Here is a 12,185-nt window from a genome sequence, read left to right as displayed (position 1 = left end):
CTCATTAGACCTCTCCTGAAATAAACTGTTGAAATGTTGAGGCATGGGGTGCCTATTGTTTAGGCTCTCCTTTTGAAGTAGAGAAAGGACTTGGGGAGGGCTACCTGACCTGTGGGTTTTGTAGCAGAGAGTTTGTGGCCAGCAAGGTTGGAACTCAGAGCTTCTGCTTTGTGTCCAGCACTTTCCCCACCAGGTGGGGCTATTTTATGTCTCTTGTGCAGCGAGGCTGTGATCCAGATGTTAACCAGAAGTCAATAGAAGGCGTGGTCACTGCCTTGCAAAACTTCATCCTCTCAAGGACATTCTAGCTTCCTGTGGAAGATACATGCATTTCCTAATTCATTTGCATTCCCTTCAAGGTTGCTCACCATCTCCCTCCCCCTTTGAACAGTTTTTCAAGTACCATAGAGTCTGGCTGTAGGTAGTGACAAAGAAAAGCAAATACTCAAAGGCATTGTCTAGAGATAAAAAGTCCCCAGTGACACACCCAGAACTGACTTTTACTAATCTAGGAACTTCTCTATGTAGTCAGATGTTGGTCAAGATTAATCACCACTGATACTGGTATTCAGAATGTATTCATCAGCTGAAAACGGAAGGTTGAGTAGGCATGGCATCATGGGAGAAAGGCTTGCATGTGGAGAAGGGATCCCTAGATGGTTACTAGAGATGTCTTGCGGTAACTGGTGGCCACAGTATAGATGAGCCTTTGAGAATCTTAATTTAGACTTCATAGACATAAGGTGCATAGCTTGCTTTACCCTGGACATGGGCCTTCTGCCTTAGGGCTCTTTAATACCCTATTACTGCATGCAAAAGACAGAAGCAATCATCTCTGCCAGGGCACTGGGTTTTCAGTTGCTGGAGGGGTTCCCTCCAAGCCTGGGTGATTTGGGGAGGAGTATTTAAAGGGTAGTCTTCACAGTTTAGATTTGCGGGTGCACCAGACGACCTTTAAGGTGCTTTCCAGCACCTGGGGTTTTATGGTTCTCTTTCTATTATGCGTCTTTGCTGGATCTGTGTGACATTGTTTGAGGCAAGCACTGAGAGTGAACGGGAGCTCAGTTTGGAATCTCGATGGCGCTCACATCTATTTTGTGTTTCAATTTCTGGAAGCAGTCTTTGTCTGGGAGGCAGTTTGGTCGGTGACCTTCTGTAACATTTGGAGCCTGGCCACACTGTCTTTGTTTACTGTAAAGAGCATGGAAAACCGACTTCCTGACGGTGCTCTGTGAAGTCTAAGGTCAAACCACTCACAGGTGAACAAACACAGTCCGTCTACCTTAAACTTGGCATTTGGCCTCTGTAAAGTGGAACTAGGTAGCAGTGTTGGGGACCTGAAAGAGGGGAAATCTGTCCTTTGCCAGCAATTAGTCACTTTGTCAGCCAGCTTTGTGAAGTGCTAATCTTATTTCAGCAACCATTTGGGGAGGCTGAAAAACAAAACGTACAATATGAAGTCCTCCAACCAGCTACTAAATGAACCTTTTTCCTGCTCCTCCACATATCCACATCTGTATTTCCCAGGATTGCATCCAGCCTGTCTTTCATGACAGGACTTTACAGTAGCCTCCTTTCTGAGGCATTTATCCTCTTTTCCTTTTATTAAACACCGCTAATTTCCACTAAACCCAAGCACTCCACTTTGTCAAAGTTCTAGCTCAGAGGAGCTTTTAGGGTGTAGACAGCTCCCCTTCATTTCTTTCTCTTCTAAGTATAATACACTGTCCTTAGTGAGGTGTGTGTGTGTGTGTGTGTGTGTGTGTATGTGTGTGTGTGTGTGTTTGTGTGTGTGTGTGTGTGTGTGTGTGTGTGTGTGTGTGTGTGTGTGTGTGAATTAAAGTGGTTAAACCTTAGGCTGGTTACTCAAAGTCAAAGGCATTTTTTTTTCAAGATTGGTTATTCTTGTTAGTATATCTAGATTATTAGAACTTATGTGAACGGATCGAAACATTAGATGAGCATAAATTTGGCTTTCACTGTATTTTTAAATAATATTTTGCCCTGCAATGTAATCTGATTCTCCAGTGCCCTAGTTATCCCAAATTGCTCTTGAAGCCTCTTTGGAGGTGATCCACTCTGCTTTTGCTAAAATATATTTGGGTATTAAAAGCTCAATTTTTTACTGCTGATGAGAAAGATTATTAACACCCCCTCCCCCTCTCCAGCTATATCATGAGGCAATAACATCCCTAGTCACTTCCTGGGCCCGAGGCAGTGTGCCATTTAACCTTCATTAACTGTCTAAGGAATGTGAAACCTTTAATTTAGGATTCTAGTAAGCTCAAATTGTGTAGGAAGGCTGATAAACTCCCATGTTTTTTCCCTTCGCTCTATACATTGCATGTGAGTGTTGAAGCCCTTAGCATACCTATCCCCTTGGTAAACGCAGCCTTCGTGTGAAGAAGGAGCTAAGATGGGTAGGCCTGTAGCTAAGCTGGGTCCAGCAAGGGCAGCCCAGATAGAAAGAGGCAGCTGAGAGAAACAGTTAGAGGCTGAACCCATAGCACCGGGAAACTGTGCCAGAGGCGGAGTGAGAGACAGGGTACAGTCTGTTTCTATGGTTTTAATGTCATAATAGAAACCAAACCAGAAAAGCCACTTCGATATCAATGAAATAAGAAACAAACGTTATTCCATGTAGTGGCATTACTTTTTTTTAATTCTGTGATTAAAAATAAAGTGACCCTGAGAGCTCCCAGAAACCGAACCACCAACCACAGTGCATACATGGGCTTGTCTGAGGTCCCCAGCACATATGTAGCAGAGGGCTGCTTTGTCTGGACTCAGTGGGAGAAGATGCGCCTAATCCTGCAGAGACTTAATGTCCCAGGTGAGGGGATACCTGGGAGGGTACCCTCTCAGAGGTTAAGGAAAGGGGGGTAGGGGAAGAACTCTACGGGGGTGGGGGGGGCTAGAGAAGGCAACATTTGGGATGTGATACAATAAAATAATTAATTAATAATGAAAAATATACCCCACCATGACTCAATGCAATTTGGGGAGGAAAGGGTTTATTTCAGCTTACAATTCTAAAGGAAGTCAGGTGAAGAACTCACGGCAGGAACCGAAGCAGATGCCAGGGAGGAACAGTGCTTACTAGCTTGCTCTCTGTGAGTTATTTCATCTACTGCTTTCTTACACAACTCAGAACCATCTGCCCTTCCACAATAAGGTGCCCATCTGCATCAACAGGTAATTAGGAAAGAGCATTAGTAATGGCCTCCAGGACAGTCTGATGCAGACATTTTCAGAGTTGAGGTTCCCTAGTCCCACAGTATTATAGCATGTTTCAAATTCACATAAAACCACCCCACAAGTTCATTATCTTCAAAAGTATATCTAGAGCTTGGCTTTTGGCACACATCTATAACTTCAGCTTGGGATGCCAACCAGGACTGTGAGCTTAAATCCATCCTGGATTACATAGGGAGTGCTGGACCAGCCAGGGCTCCACAACGAAATCTTCTCTCAAGATATAAAAGAATAAATAAAACCAGAAGGAAAGAAAAATATAGCAAGCGTGTGTGTAGCCAGCAGCCAATGTGATTGTCCTTGAAAGCCACAATGGTTTCCTCACAGAGTCCCCAGAATCATTTTACCTCCTTCCTCAGCACCGGCACAGTTCAGGAGCCGATCCCTGGCCTCCCAGACAAAGGCTGCTTCCAGAAATGAAAACACGTGGAGATGTAACCGTGCTTTGGTGTGTTCTCCGTGCTTTCTTTGAGAAGTGTCACCATATCCAGGGTAGGGCCTCAGAGAAAGGGAACTACCCTGTTCTCCATAGATCCAACCCCCACCCTTTCCATCAGTCACCCTTGGTCTTGGCTCCCAGATGGGCTGCTATTCTTCATCTTTAAGGTGGGGGGTACGTCAGCATGAGGCTTTCCTTGGTCTAGGTCCATTTCTCTAGCAAGCTTGCTAACAGCTAAGTCTCTCCTTCCTTTGCACCTTCTTTTTTTTTTCTATTTCCTTCAAATAATTTATCTTAAATGTGCTTTGCTCATAAGATTGCTAAGTGACATCATAGATCCCCAGTGCTTCCTACAAACTCTAGGGCATTAAGTGCTCATTTTCAGTAATCAGTGTAGCCTGTTGAAACAGCCATCCACCCAGTCTCTTGCTGGCCATTTTAGATTTCACTACAAATTGGGACCCCCCAGGCAACTTTCCAGGTGTTTATGTAGGAGCCATTTTTTAACTCTTTGAGCTTTTCCATAGCATTTCTTCTCTGACCCACAGCTATCAGGCAAATTTAGTCCCATTTATTATTTTTATGAGAAATAAAACTCAGGAATACAAGCCTAGTTCCAATAGAAAATGAGGTGCCCTGCAGGTATGTTTTCTGAGGACAGGGAGGGACAAGTATATGCCATTGTTCTATAGTAATTAACAAAACAAGACTGTTGTTACCCCATGAGGGGTCTACACAAAACAGCTTGTTTAGATAGTTATACAAGCTGATACTACTATTGATTGGTAGCATATGAGCATGAAGAAATCAGGGGCTAGCCTCAGTGATGGGCAAAGAGATGTCCCGAGCATGTAGACCGTGGTTTTGAGTGATGCAGACACAGCGGTTTATCGGCAATGGCTTACAATCAGACAGAGATACAGAGGAGCGCAGTCTGTCGGAGTGGAGTCTGAAATTCCAGGGTCACTTGTAAAGGGAGAGTGTGTGGAGGGCCGGGGAGGGAAGAACAGTTCTGAGCCTTCCTGGATTGACTTTGCAGTGATCGATCAGATTGGTAGGAAGCTGTCATTAGAGCAGTCGTTACACCTTGAAAACACGCCTGTCCTGGGCCACACAGTCCCCGGGTCTGGGGAGCCTTCTACACACAAGTGCAGAGGAGGCGCATGTGTGTCACCAAGGGCCTTGTACTGTTAACTACAGACAAAAGACACAGGAGGGAGTCACCTCACTTATTCGCTCGTGCGTGCGCGCACACACACACACACACACACACACACAATACTTTCATTCTGATCTGCTAGTATGATCATATACTTTTTTCTAAAATAGTATATTTTATATTTTGAGAGTGTCCACGAAGGCAACGCGCTTACTGCGGGATGATTGACAGAACCTGTGGCCCCCAAGGTCATCTCTCTGCAGTGTGTGGTCCGTACTAAAAACGGTGGTAGCCGCTCAGCACCTCTTCAGTGGGGTGCTCTGGGAAGCAGTTGCTGGTTGACATTTTGCTCCAGAGTAAAAATATCTAAGTAGCTCAAGAGCTTTGGCCAGTGTTAGGAAAATATCACCCGTTTGCCAGCATGAGAAGCCAGCGTGAGACGGCAGTGTGCAAACCGGAAACTGTCAACTCAGAGAGACAGAAGGGGCTCGATTGTTTGGGGTGACGACTTTTGGGGGGATCTTCCTGCTGTACATACACCTTTAAGTAAGAAGTTGCAATTTCTTTCTTTCTTTCTTTCTTTCTTTCTTTCTTTCTTTCTTTCTTTCTTTCTTTCTTTCTTTCTTTCTTTCTTTCTTTCTAGAACAAAAACTGTCTCCTCTCTTTTCCCTACAAAGGGACAAGGTTTTCCCTCTTGGGGAATGCACCACTTGCCTTAGAAAGGGTGCAGTCTTGGCAAGCCTTTTATTAGTCTAAAAATAAATTATTCACAATGCAGGTTCAGATACAGATTGCAAGGAGAGATAATAGAATTGGTTTTCCAAGCCTGATCATGCTCGGAAGACATGGTATGTGCTTTTCAGGAATCCACTTGACGAGTACGCACACGAAATAATATTGCTGCCATCCAGCTTGTGTCTGCGGTACAGCATCCTCCGCTCGTCTTCAAGTACCCACGGTGCCTCTTCATCAATGTGCATGTGGAAAAGTCCACGTTGCTTAAGCATTTCTTCTGAGATGCCGCCCGCCCATTGTTCTTTTAAGGAAATTTCTTCCTGGCAGCGTGAGAGGGGCACTGCCTCCTACCCCCCCTCTGCCTCAGCAGAACAGTTGACCACAGCAGCAGCCGACTCCGGCTCGTCATGTGCTTCCTCATGTGATGTAGGTCTGCGGCACAGTGGAGCAATCGCATTTGAGACTCGGCACTCGTGGACAGACGGGCGTTCAGGGACTGGGGAGTTTTTGGAGGGGGTGGGGAAGCCAATAAACCAAGAAAAACGTCAGAAATAAAAGTCGCATCAAGTATGCTGATCTCTGAATTCCCATTTTTGTTTTGAAATTTGATTTTTGTTTTTTTTTCCTGTTTGTATCTGTATTTTTTCCACCCCCACAGGCGCCGAGCTGCGCTGCTTGCTTTCTTTCTTTTTGATTTTTTTTCCTTTTCTTTTTTTCTTTTTCGAAATTCTGAAGCTAGACAGTCTTCTTCACAGCTCCAGGGCTGCATCACTACGGGCATATCAAGCTTCGTCTGGCTCACCTGCATGGTTCCGGCTGACTCCTGCCTGAGATGGCCCATCGTACAACTAGAATCCCTGAATCTCCTGTCTGCACCCTGCGGAAGAAGGACCTACTGCAATCTCCGGCCAGGGTCCCTCACAGCCGGATGGGGGCTTGGAAGACAGGGTGAAGCTGCAGAAGACTGGGGTGGGATGCTAGAGGCGTGCGGAGGACTTGGAAAGGGAATTTAGGAATACTATACATCAGTGCCCACCGATGCAATGCATGCAGGGCGAGGGCAGCCGCAGCCTCATGCATCTAACTCCGGCTGCCCTCTGGGATTAGTCTGAGGGGGACGACCCAGGTCTGGATGTGGTGGCATTTTCCCCAGAGAGTGGAACTGCAGATGGATGCACCAGGTACTTGCTGTGTCTGCCTGGCAGGGTAGAGCTGGAGGAACGGAAAAGGGCAAAGAGGAGCTGCTGAGTGTCGTGACACCGCTGCCAGCTCTGAGGTTTAGTCTGAGGAAGGATGGCATAACGAGTGCCAGCATACGCTTGGAGGAACTGTCCATTGCAATGTGGATGTCCCTGGTATAGTCAAGGAACAAACTGATGGGCTAGGTGACTATGCAGTGTCCCCAGAGAAAATAGCAGCTTTGCAGCAGGGATTAAGTGCATGTGCATGCATGTAGAGACATGGAAGAGACTGTGTAACTCTCACACACACACACACACACACACACACACACACACACACACACACACACACGGGGGCAGGGGGGAAAGAGTCACTTTGCTGGTCGGGTTTGATTGCAGGCAGTATTTTCAGCTCCTGCTCAAGACGTATTTCCTGGCTACCCAGAAAGCTTGGCCTGAACAGCTGCACAGAGACTTTTAACAGCAGAGCAAGCCCCTTCAGTTTTAACTCCTTGAAGTTCTAAGCGCTCAGCATTGGGCTGAGACTCATTGTACGGTTTTGTTTTCTTCTTCTACAGAGCCCTGTAAACACAGCTGTATTCAGTATGGCGGAAAAAAAAATTCTGTCCCTTAAATAGAAATTCGATCAATTTAATCAAAATAAATGTATCCCAGATGACTTTGAGGCCAGCTGGATACCACAGGCTTCAGAAGCTAAGCGTTCTTTGGGAGATGAATACAGTGTTAGATTTACATGCTTTTGGATGCTAGGATCAGCTATGCTTAAGAAAGGAAATTCTTTAAGGAAAAGGGAGGGTCTTCCTGGCTCACTGCTGCAGTGATCACAGGTGCTGCTGCTGACCCTGGCACGAGTGTTTGCAGCTGTGGAGCTTGCAGGGGTGTGTGGCATGAGGCAGGGCATGGCTGATGTGAGTGTGAAGAAAGCTTGCAGCCTGCTTGAGGCTGTAGGAGAACGGTGGCCTCTCCATAGCGTCTGTTGGGGCTTGGAGGGTACTAGAAGCTTGTACATCCATAAGAGTGAGCTGGGTGAACCGATCTCCAAGCTGGGAGCAAGCAGCTTTCCCAGTTGTCATGGGGGCTCCTCTGGGACGCCTGTCTGGCCTGTCCACCCACTGTTTGTTAGGAATTCTACAAAGCAGGCTCTGTGTGCTGGATTATGTTTGGCCAGCTGTTGGTGCATTCCTGAGGGTGGGGTAGAGGCAGGATCTCATTACTGTACTTCCAAACTGTAGATCTCTCTCTCTCTCTCTCTCTCTCTCTGTGTGTGTGTGTGTGTGTGTGTGTGTGAGTGAGTGACAGAGAGAGAGAGAGAGAGAAGAGGGGGGGGGAGGGAGGGAGGGAGAGGGAGAGAGAGAGGGAGAGAGAGAGTCCGGATGTGGCGGGGAGAGGAAAGAAACCTAAGCAAGTCTGATAATTCCTTCTCCTTCTCCAGATTGTGCTAGAGGGAATTCAGAAAGGCTCTGAAGTGAGAGAAAGGAGATGGGAAGGGAAGGAACGGGAAGGGAGCATGGTGGAAGAGCCATGAGACAAAGCAGAACTTCAAAGCTGTAGAGACCAGCAGAATGTCAGCAGCTTGTAATTAGCGGTTCGTGGTTGCGTCAGAGACTGTGTCTCTCCAAGAATAACTGTGTGCTTGTGTGCGGCAGAGTGCAGAAGGCAGTCATAACCAAGTTAGCAAGCACAGTTCAAACGAGGGCAGACGAAGGCATTTTCTGTTTGAAGATTACCCGTGGCTGGGGTGCACACCTCACCGGCTGGATTCTGCCTAACTTCTGGCAGAATGCCAGCGTATCAGAGGGTGCTTGTCAGTGTGCAAGCTCTGTCTCTGTGAGACACCGTCCCAAGCAGCCCCATACTGCACTGCTGGGCTGTCTCCGGATAGACACTTTTGTATGTCACTGGGGTAAACTTAAAAGTCCTCTCAAATACACACGTCCCCATCAGATTCTACAATCTGTAACAGAGAATTACAATTTTTGCTACAGGTTCTGAGTTGTTTTGGCATTTTTAATGCAGATCCGTTGGAGAAGCTTTTGTTGTGATTATCTTGCCGGTATTCCTGGGGGAAGCATCATACCTCTGTATGACGTTGAAGGGCACCTTCCCTTCTGTTCCCTGTCTCTGGTGTCTGGAGATGCTGGAGTTCTCTGCAGCCGCCATGAGGGGCTGGTCGGAGGAGCTGATTGGCCAGCAGGCTCGGCGTGTTTACTCCTGTTTGTTTTCAGTGCTTGGTCACAGCATGCGTTTAGGATTTGTATTTGTGTTCCCGCTGCACAATTACCACTGGCCAGCTTTGTTTCTCTGCCCACAGCGAAGTCAGTTTTAGTTTAGCTCCTGCCATCCAGTCCCTGGGCACCGTGCACATATATATTGTTACCCCTGTACGTACTTTCCTTTTACAGACTCGGATTAGGGAAAATTGTAGGCAAGGAGAGCCGTGTATATCAAATCAATAGCTTTCTGAACCACATGTAATATAATTTAAATGTACTCACTTTAAGGTTGCCAAAGCCTATGTTGTCTGAGCCCAGTTAATTTACATCTTCGATTTAGTCCAGGAGTGGAACCTGCCAGATCAGAATGCTGTATTCTGTGCATCCAACAGGGTGGAAGACATTATTTTGTTTGTGTTAGTTCAAACAGCTGGTCATTAATGCAGCCCCCATTTCTGGGCTGAAACGCTGGTGGACATGAATGGCTGTCTGATTAATGCTGCCCCTCGGAGGGTCCTTCACCCAGCTATGCCCGTGCAGAATAATCTAGCATGATGTGATTGCACTCTAACAGGATAGTATGTCATTGTGTCACCAAGCAATTGAGGTTATTATGGGGCAGGGCAGACAGACGGGACAGTGGGGTTACTAGACCGTAGCATTTTTAGAAATACAGGCCTGACCTACTTAGAGTTATTCTGGCAGGCAGCTGCACGGTACATAAAGTCTCCTGATAGGCTGAGGCTGTTGCTAGGGGGAATTAGCATGAATTTTTCCACACAGAGACTCAGCAACTGAATGATAAAAGCTGACTGGAATTAAAGAGATTTGGTTTAGCATTGTACAGATTGATCTGCCTAAGTTTTTTTTTTTTCTTTCTCAAGTGCAGAGAAAGAGTGAAAAACAGATTTTTTTTTTGTTTGTTTCTATTTGTTCTTTGACCTTCTCCTCTTCCTTCTCCCCTTCATCTCCAAGAGCCAGAAGGGTAGAGCAGAGCAGTTATGAAATTTTGGTTAATCTCTTACTGTTGGGGTCATTGAAAGCATGTTGCAAATAGCAAGATGTTCAAGCCTCAGGACTGCTGGGTGTGCCTGGCAGAAGGACAGACAGCAGCCTCAGGACTGCTGGGGGTGCCTGGCAGAAGGACAGACGGCTTTTCTGGTCCCCTGGGTAGCAAGCTGTTTTGGAGTTGGGTATGCATCTTTTATACACTGTATATTTTATACACCCTTTCCCTTTTGGGCTTGAACAAAACATTTACATAAATTCTTTTCTATCCAAACAGATTGAAGCTTATAATTGCTGGCTTGTTTAAAATAGGATAGACAAGATTCCAGATTTAGAATATATATATATATATATATATATATATATATATATATAGCATTTTTTTATTACAAAAATATTTTTTCTGGGCTTTTTTTGTCTTTTTGAAAAGCCCAGTTTGCTGTTTATGTTCAGGGATAGAATTTAACTGCCCCTACCCCCACCCTTTTTGTTTCACAGTGTACAAAAAGCACTGTTATTTTTGTTTGGCTTGTTTTGCTTTGCTTTGCTTTTCCTCTCTGTAGAAGAAAATATAGCTGCAGAATGCAGTCTGGAGACTGTTTTTCCATGTTGCTGACATGGGCACTGAGTGGGGAAGAGAGCTCACATAATCAATTTTACAGCATGACCCACTTTCCCTCCCCATCATTCCCAAGTGTCTGCAATTTTAATAGATCTTTACAAGGAGGGGATTTTTTAATAGATCATTTTAAAATAATCTGAAAGTCCATCAAGAGAAAAATTAAAGCCATGCTTATTCAAGAATACTTTAAGTGTTTTTTCTCATCTTAATTATATGCTATCTGTGCTGTTTGTGCTGAAAGTAGCTATGATCCCGTTATTTTTATTTGAAATTAATTTTTGTAAGAAAGTATTACAAGTTCGCAAGGAAAAAAGGAGCAGAGACACATGAGCACTGGAGAGGAGGGGCAAGTGCACAGCCTGTCTTGCTGCATGTTTTGTTTATTTGTTGGTTTGCTGGGGTTCTTTTGCCATGTGTAAAGAGACAAGAGCATATTTATTTGTGGATTTTTTTTCTATTTAGTTTTAAGTCGTACTGAGACCCATGCAGATACAGACACTGTAGTAAGAGCAAAATAATTTAGCGGTACCTCTTAGAATAAACTGAGTGTTGCTTCCATTTTGGTGTTTTAGCATGTAAAGACACCTTAGCAACAGGGATATTGTAGGGATGAGTTGTGCCCTCACCAGCAGAGTCCCCATGATAGCATTAGTCAGGAGGAGCTCCAAACATTAAACCATCTTTCATAATTGAATAAAAGGTCAATTTATCTTTATGAATATAAAATATCTTTATGTGCTCTTCCTTATAATGTGATACATTTTTTTCAAAATTATTTTATCAAATGAATATTTTTGGCCTTCCTTCTACTATAATTCACTTTGTTTAAGTTGGTATAAAGGTACTTAAATATTTAAGTGCAAGGATATATAAATAGAATGTCCAATTTGAAACCCCTAAATAAGGTCATATTTTAAATGAATGCTCTTTAATGCGTAGATGCCTAATTTATGGAATCTATAATTTGTGTCCAGATATGCATAATACTCATAGTAAATGTTTGTTGTTGAATGAAAAATTAATTGGCCATATTGAATTGTTCAGTATAATCTTCCTTGGATGTTTGAGTTTTTAAATTTTCCCCTTACATTGGTTTTCAACCATTACTAAAGAGGTAAGCATTCGTTGTGCCAACAAGAACAAAGAGAATGTAGTTTTGAATGTAATTTATGCTTAACTTCCGTTAAACTCAACGTATGACAGTCACTTAGTGTATGTTGATAGCATTCTTCACTCCGTCCACTGCCATTGATCAGACAGCCAAAGGAACAAGCACCTGCACTCATTACATTGATTATTTATTAGGTGAGCATTTCTTTCTGCTCACACATGAAGCTAGCCTTTCCAGCTATAAGGCTCAACATAAGGCAGTGAAGCTTGGGGGAATTAGACACTTCGTTGTTAGGGTCACTGAGTTCAGTTAAGATCCAAGTAAAATATCTCCCTCAAATATCCTGTACAAACTCCGATGTCACCTAATCCCCATAGCTTGGGAAAAGGCCTTGTGGCTTTGCTTCCTAGTGCTTAGAGGTAATCAACCTCTGTGATCTCA

The sequence above is a fragment of the Micromys minutus genome, assembly GCF_963924665.1.
Source record: "Micromys minutus genome assembly, chromosome: 6".
Classification (NCBI taxonomy): Eukaryota; Metazoa; Chordata; class Mammalia; order Rodentia; family Muridae; genus Micromys; species Micromys minutus.
This window is presented reverse-complemented; position numbering follows the sequence as displayed.